The sequence below is a fragment of the Apium graveolens genome, chromosome 2 (genome assembly GCF_009905375.1).
Source record: "Apium graveolens cultivar Ventura chromosome 2, ASM990537v1, whole genome shotgun sequence".
NCBI classification, from domain to species: domain Eukaryota; kingdom Viridiplantae; phylum Streptophyta; class Magnoliopsida; order Apiales; family Apiaceae; genus Apium; species Apium graveolens.
In genome coordinates, this window is record NC_133648.1 from 64,387,104 (window position 1) to 64,394,876 (window position 7,773).

General features: G+C 43.4%; 1 non-coding gene across 1 annotated transcript; it reads right to left on the minus strand.

Annotated features, from left to right (window-relative positions):
• Positions 1-204: 204 nt before the first annotated feature.
• On the minus strand, positions 205-311 carry LOC141709478 (small nucleolar RNA R71). The gene has a single exon (XR_012570052.1). It is a non-coding gene; the product is annotated as a small nucleolar RNA R71 (small nucleolar RNA).
• Positions 312-7,773: the final 7,462 nt, after the last annotated feature.

The following is a 7,773-nucleotide window of genomic DNA, read 5'->3' on the forward strand; positions in this document are numbered from 1 at the left end:
CACATAAGGAATTTTGTCGAGATCTGCATCACTTTTAAGTATAATGGCGTGACTGATGAGGCTATCAAGTTGAGGCTTTTCCCATTCTCACTGAGGGATAAGGCTAAAGACTGGTTACATTCTGAACCAGCCGGGTCCATCACTACGTGGCAAGATCTTGCGCAAAAGTTTCTGGTGAAGTTTTATCCAATGGCAAAGACTGCTGCTATGAGGAGTGCTCTTACTCAGTTTGCGCAGCAACCTACAGAATCTATGTGCGAGGCTTGGGAACGCTACAAGGAAATGTTGAGAAAATGTCCACATCATGGAATGCCGGATTGGATGGTAATCACTGGTTTTTATAATGGTTTGGGGGCCCAATCTCGGCCCATGCTCGATGCAGCAGCTGGAGGCGCCTTATGGGCTAAAAGCTATACTGAGGCGTACAATCTTATCGAGACGATGGCTGCAAATGAGCATCAAAACCCAACTCAGAGGATGACATCAGGCAAGGTAGCAGGTATTCTGGAAGTTGATGCAGCCACCGCTATTGCAGCCCAGCTCCAAGCGCTATCAATGAAGGTTGATTCTTTGGCTACGTATGGAGTTAATCAAATAGCTATGGTTTGTGAGCTTTGTGCAGGTTCTCATGCTACGGATCAGTGTTCTCTTGTCAACGAATCTGTTCAGTATGTGAATAATTATCAGCGACAACAGCAGCCTGTGCCAGCGACCTATCATCCTAACAACAGAAATCATCCAAATTTCAGCTGGGGAAATAATCAGAATGCTATTCAGCCACCATATCAGCAAGGAGTGAGTAAACAGTTTAACCCACCTGGATTCCAGCAACCACAGCAGTATGCTACAAGACAATCATATCCCCAACAGGGAAGTGCAGCTGCACCTACTAGTGCTGATTTTGAGGAACTTAAGCTGTTGTGCAAGAGTCAGGCGGTTTCTATCAAGACCTTGGAAAATCAAATCGGTCAATTAGCCAATGCAGTGCTCAATCGTCAACCTGGCACTCTTTCCAGTGACACGGAAGTACCAGGCAGGAAGGAAGCTAAAGAGCAAGTCAAGGCTATTACCTTAAGGTCTGGAAAAGTAGCTGATGCTGAAAAGGCAAAAGAAGTCGAAGCTGAAGTTAGAGATGAAGAATCTAAGCAAAAGGAGAAAGTGGCAGAACCAAAGAAGACTACTGTTGAACACACTCTGCCTGAGGCTAATACAGGGGAGAAACAGCTCTATCCTCCACCACCTTTTCCTAAGAGATTGCAGCAACAAAAGCTGGATAGACAGTTCGGGAAGTTTCTGGAGGTGTTCAAGAAACTTCACATCAATATACCTTTCGCTGAAGCTCTGGAATAAATGCCTAGTTATGCGAAGTTTATGAAGACTATTCTTTCAAGGAAGGTGAAACTGGATGACCTTGAAACCGTTGCTCTCACGGAAGAATGCAGCGCTGTTCTGCAGTAAAAGTTACCACCAAAACTGAAAGATCCAAGAAGCTTCACCATTCCTTGCACCATTGGCAATCTAACTTTTGACAAGTGCCTTTGTGATTTGGGAGCAAGCATTAATCTGATGCCGTTGTCGATCTTTAAAAAGCTGGATCTGCCTGATCCAAAACCCACATACATGTCGCTACAATTGGCTGACCGTTCCATTACTTACCCAAGGGGCATAGTTGAGGATGTGCTCGTCAAGGTGGATAAGCTCTTCTTTCCTGCTGATTTTGTTATTCTGGATTTTGAGGAAGATAAGAAGATTCCCATAATCTTGGGGAGACCTTTCTTGGCTACTGGCCGTACCTTGATAGATGTGCAAAAAGGGGAACTTACTATGCGGGTCCAAGATCAGGATGTGACCTTCAACGTATTCAAGGAAATGAAATTCCCTACAGAAGATGAGGAGTGCTTAAAAGTGGATGTGATTGATTCTGCGGTTACTTCGGAACTCGATCACATGCTAATGTCTGATGCATTGGAAAAGGCCTTAGTGGGGGAATTTGACAGTGATGATGAAGATAGCAACGAGCAATTACAATATCTGAACGCTTCTCCATGGCAGCGAAAGCTCGACATACCATTTGAATCTCTTGGTACTTCTGACCTTAAGAATGCTGAAGGGAAGCTCAAACCATCAATAGAGGAAGCACCTATCTTGGAGCTCAAACCATTACCTGAACACTTGAGGTATGCTTTTTTAGGTGATTCATCTACATTACCTGTTATTATTTCAGCTGACCTTTCAGGTAGTGAGGAAGACAAGCTCTTAAGGATTTTGAGAGAATTCAAATCGGCTATAGGATGGACCATAACAGACATCAAGGGGATAAGTCCTTCATATTATATGCATAAAATTCTGTTAGAGGAAGGTAGTAAGCCAACTGTGGAACAGCAGCGAAGACTGAACCCGATCATGAAGGAGGTGGTGAAGAAAGAAATTCTGAAATGGCTAGATGCAGGCATCATTTATCCTATTTCTGACAGCTCGTGGGTGAGCCCCGTGCAATGTGTACCTAAGAAATGAGGTATCACTGTGGTCACAAATGAAAAGAATGAGCTCATCCCTACTCGAACAGTTACAGGATGGAGAGTATGCATGGATTATAGAAAATTGAACAAAGCCACAAGGAAGGATCACTTCCCTCTCCCATTCATTGATCAAATGCTTGACAGATTGGCGGGACATGAGTATTTTTGTCTTCTGGATGATTATTCCGGGTATAATCAGATTTGTATTGCACCAAAGGATCAGGAAAAGACTACCTTCACTTGTCCATTTGGCACATTTGCTTTTCGAAGAGTTTCGTTTGGGTTATGTGGCGCCCCGGCCACCTTTCAGAGATGTATGATGGCTATATTCTCTGACATGATTGGAAATAACGTCGAAGTGTTCATGGATGACTTCTCCGTCTTTGGACACTCATATGATGAATGTTTGAATAATCTGCGCGCCGTACTCAAAAGATGCGTGGAAACTAATTTGGTGCTTAATTGGGAGAAATGTCATTTTATGGTGCGTGAAGGCATTATCCTTGGGCATAAGGTCTCTAGCAAAGGTCTGGAGGTGGACAAGGCCAAGGTGGGAGTCATTGAAAATCTTCCCCCACCTAATTCGGTGAAAGGAATCCGCAGTTTTCTCGGTCATGCGGGTTTTTATCGGCGATTCATCAAGGACTTTTCAAAGATATCTAAGCCGTTGTGCAATTTACTTGAGAAAGATGTGCCTTTTAAATTTGATGATGAATGTTTGGCAGCATTCGAGACTCTCAAGGAGAGTTTGATCACGGCACCAGTTATTACAGCACCAGATTGGACAGAACCGTTTGAGATGATGTGTGATGCGAGTGACTATACGGTAGGTGCAGTTCTGGGACAGCGCAAGAAAAATCTCTTCCATGTGGTCTACTATGCGAGTAAGACTTTAAATGGGGCCCAATTGAACTACACCGCTACTGAGAAGGAGCTTTTGGCTATAGTCTTTGGCTTTGAGAAATTTCGATCTTATCTGCTTGGTACAAAAGTAACAGTATTCACTGATCATGCAGCTATTCGCTATCTGGTTTCTAAGAAGGATTCGAAGCCGAGACTCATTCGTTGGGTGCTTTTACTTCAAGAATTTGAGTTAGAGATCAAAGATAGAAAAGGTACTGAGAATCAAGTAGCTGACCATCTCTCTAGGTTGGAGAATCCCGATTCTACTTCACAAGATAGGACGTTAATCAATGAATCTTTTTCGGATGAGCAGTTGTTTGCAATTCAGGAGGAAGAACCATGGTTTGCAGATATTGTAAACTATCTTGTCAGCAATATAATGCCGCTTAATTTGACATCCGCTCAAAAGAAGAAGTTTCTGCATGAGGTGAAGTGGTATATGTGGGATGAACCATATTTGTTTAGACAGGGAGCTGACCAGATCATCAGGAGATGTATCCCGTTCTGTGAGACGGAGGGGATATTACGAGACTACCATTCCACGGTTTATGGTGGACACTATGGAGGTGAGAAGACGGCAGCTCGTATTCTGCAAGCAGGTTTTTTCTGGCCTACTTTGTTCAAGGATGCTCATCAGTTTGTTTTAAGGTGTGATCATTGCCAAAGAGTGGGAAATTTGTCAAGGAAGGATGAGATGCCATTAAATGTGATGCTTGAAGTCGAGGTCTTTGATGTGTGGGGAATCGATTTCATGGGGCCTTTTATCTCATCTTGCAATAATTAGTACATCTTGCTGGCAGTCGATTATGTCTCAAAATGGGTCGAAGTTAAAGCTTTACCGACAAATGATGCAAAGGCAGTGCTAAATTTTCTTCATAAGCAAATTTTCACAAGGTTTGGAACGCCTCGGGTAATCATAAGTGATGAAGGATCGCATTTTTGCAACCGTAAGTTCACTTCTATGATGCAGCGTTATAATATGAATCATCGAGTAGCTACTGCCTATCATCCGCAAACAAATGGTCAAGCGGAAGTGTCTAACAGAGAGATAAAGCGCATTCTAGAGAAGGTTGTTTGTCCGTCAAGGAAGGATTGGTCTTTAAAGCTCGATGAAGCTGTTTGGACTTACAGAACAGCATACAAAACTCCACTTGGGATGTCACCGTTTCAGTTGGTGTACGGTAAGGGATGTCATCTACCGGCGGAGCTTGAGCATAAGGCCTACTGGGCATTGAAGAAATTGAACCTGGATTTAGAGGCAGCTGGTAAGAAAAGAATGCTTCAGCTTAATGAACTTGATGAATTTCGACTTCAAGCATACGAGAATAACAAAATGTATAAGGAAAAGGTGAAGAGGTGGCACGATAGGAAGCTACATCCTAAGTTATTTGTGCCAGGGCAACAAGTTCTGTTATTCAACTCTCGGCTCCGACTTTTTCCTGGGAAGTTAAAATCAAGGTGGTCTGGACCTTTTATTGTCAAAACTGTGTTTCCACATGGAGCGGTGGAAATTTTTGAGAATGATTCGGACCAAGCATTCAAGGTTAACGGTCAGCGGTTGAAGCACTATTATGGGGACATGGCAAACCGAGAGGTGGTTAGTGCCATTTTGTTGACTACTTGAGAAAGGTACGGAACGTCAAGCTAATGACGAAAAAGAAGCGCTGCATGAGAGGCAACCCATGAATTGTTGTTACAGGACCCCTTAGAAGTTAATAACCTATCCAAAAACACAAAAAAAATCAGAAAAAAGGGGCTGAAATTTTTTTTTCCAGAGACCCTCTGCGCGCCCGCGCAGAAATTCTGAGCGGCCGCGCAGGGTTCGAGTTCCAGAAAATTTTTTACAGTTCAGAAAAAAAAAAAAACACAAAAACCCATCACAGCCCATAAACCCACGAATTCTTTTCCCATTACCCCATGATTTTATCCCTCAACCCCACTCCTAATCTAATTTAACCTACTCCACACCCTATATATACATACACCTATCCCACATATCTCCCACAAACTTCCTACACTTAAACCCTCTCATAAACATCAAAAATCAGTTCTTACACACTTTTATTCACAAATCAATGGCACCCAAGAGAGCACGCACTATTGACAGCAGCAGCACAGTTCCTACTGCTGATTCATCAAGGGGTACTGTTGCAAGGCCTCGGTTAACTGACAGAGCTGCGGAGGAGGAGTACACTAGGCTGTTGGGGAAGCCGATTCTGAAGGAGAGGGGGTTTTTACCATCAGGGAGGGATGGTGAGTTGTTACCCATGATTGCAGAGAAGGGGTGGATAGCTTTTTGTGAGTCACCCGAAGCAGTACCGATGAGTGTGGTTCGCGAGTTCTACGCAAATGCGAAGGCTGAAAAGAATGGGTTTTCTGTAGTTCGTGGGCTGACGGTTGATTATCATTCTGCGGCGATTCACCGTGTGATTGGACAGCGAGAGAGGAAGCCTGAGGAGGAGAATTGGAATGAAAAGACTGCTGAGGATTTTGACTTGGATTTGATTTGTGCGACTCTCTGTCGACCGGGCACAGTTTGGAACCGCAGTCCAGCCAATAATGAGTATCGTCACTTTCCGGCGATCGCCATGAACAGGTATGCCCGTGCATGGAATGCATTTATATGTGCTAATATTTTGCCTTCTTCACATGCACACGAGGTCACAGTTGAGAGAGCACAGTCGTTGTGGGGAATTCTGAATGAGGAATACTATGTGGACCTTGGTGAGTTTATCTACCAAGGAATTCTGAAGTTTTTGAGGGGAGCAAAGCATATGAACATCCCTTATGCATCCACGGTTACGAAGCTATGCCGAGCAGTAGGAGTGAACTGGCCGGCTCATGAGCAGTTGCAGTTGCCAGCAGCTCCGATAGATTCTGGCACTCTGAATGGGATGCAGGAGTGGACCGGTGGTGAGCCTGAGGAGCATGGGCTGGGTTATCGTCTTCCAGGAGGGCGTCCAGCACGAGGTGCTACTATGGCTAGGCCAGGGCGTGGTGAGGCTGGTTCTTCGAGAGCTCAGGAGGGTGCTGGGATGGGTGATGCCCAGTATAGGAGGCTTTCACGGCGGATGGATGCCATGTATGAGACGCAGAGCAGGTTTGCTCAAGAGCTCACCCTTGCGTTAGGGACTGCTTTTCGAGGCCTTGGAGCTGATATCCAGTGGCCAGTTTTTGGTGAGGACTCTGCATACCCGCCGCCTGATACTCCACCCACTGAGGGTGATGATGATGATGACTCCGAGTAGGTATACCCTGTGTTCCTTTCTACTACCTTCACTGGGGACAGTGAAGATTTTAAGTTTGGGGGTGGTAGTTAAGGAATATTTTGTGTTGTCATATAGCTGCATATTCATGATAGTTAGTTCATATAGTTGCATAATTTTTGCCATATAGTTTTTTTTATAGCTTTAGTTGTTTGTCATATCATATAGCTCATGCATATACCATGATCCCTTTTGCAATGATTTATCGACTGAATTGTGATATTGATGCGAGTGTAGTGATAGCATTAAAGTGTTATTAAGTTGTGTAGGTTGATATGCATGCTAGAAGCACTTGTATTTTCACTAAGTCTTAGAGAATGCTTAAGGGCTAGATTGTTGTTATGATCTGATTATTTTCGAGGATAATCTATTTATTATGCTTAGAATTAGATAATAGGTTCTTAGTGGTAAAGGCATGAAAAAGAAAAAAATGGAGTAAAAATGGAATTTGTTGCTAGTTGTGGCTAGGCGTCAAATGGCTAGTAGCCGGCTCGCATGTTATGCGAGTAGTCTAGGGTTGAGCAAGATGGAGCGAAACGCACTTGCTCAGAAAATATATATATATATATATATATATATATATATTGCATAATTGATCAAGAGTGGGCTATTTGGTATTCGAGTTATTAAGTTCTTAGGGGACTTTGTGCCTAGTGACCTAAGGCTTTTAGAGTCTGGGATCCGCTAACCTAACGCTCGTTACATGGATACCATTGTATAAGTCTTTTGTGGACCTCACTCATTGCACGGTCAAATAAGCATTTGAGTTGTAAATAAAAAGCACGATTCCGTAGTAAGCTCCAGAGTTCTTGTAGTGTTGTATATCACTTTGTGCCTAGAATTTTTATTCTTTGTATAATCGTAGGATTGCCGTGAGGATAGTCTAGTCGTAGTAATTGGTCTAGTTCCGAAGCATATCTGTTAAGCATTTGCACATACCACGTTTCTGGCTGTATGTCCGTTTGCATGAGTTAATTGATCTTTAGTGTCTAACTGCATTCGTTGAGACGTGGCAATTTGGTTGGTTAATTGTAGTAAGGGGGATCGTTGCATTTTCATATAGATTGCATTCATGCATAGTTTTC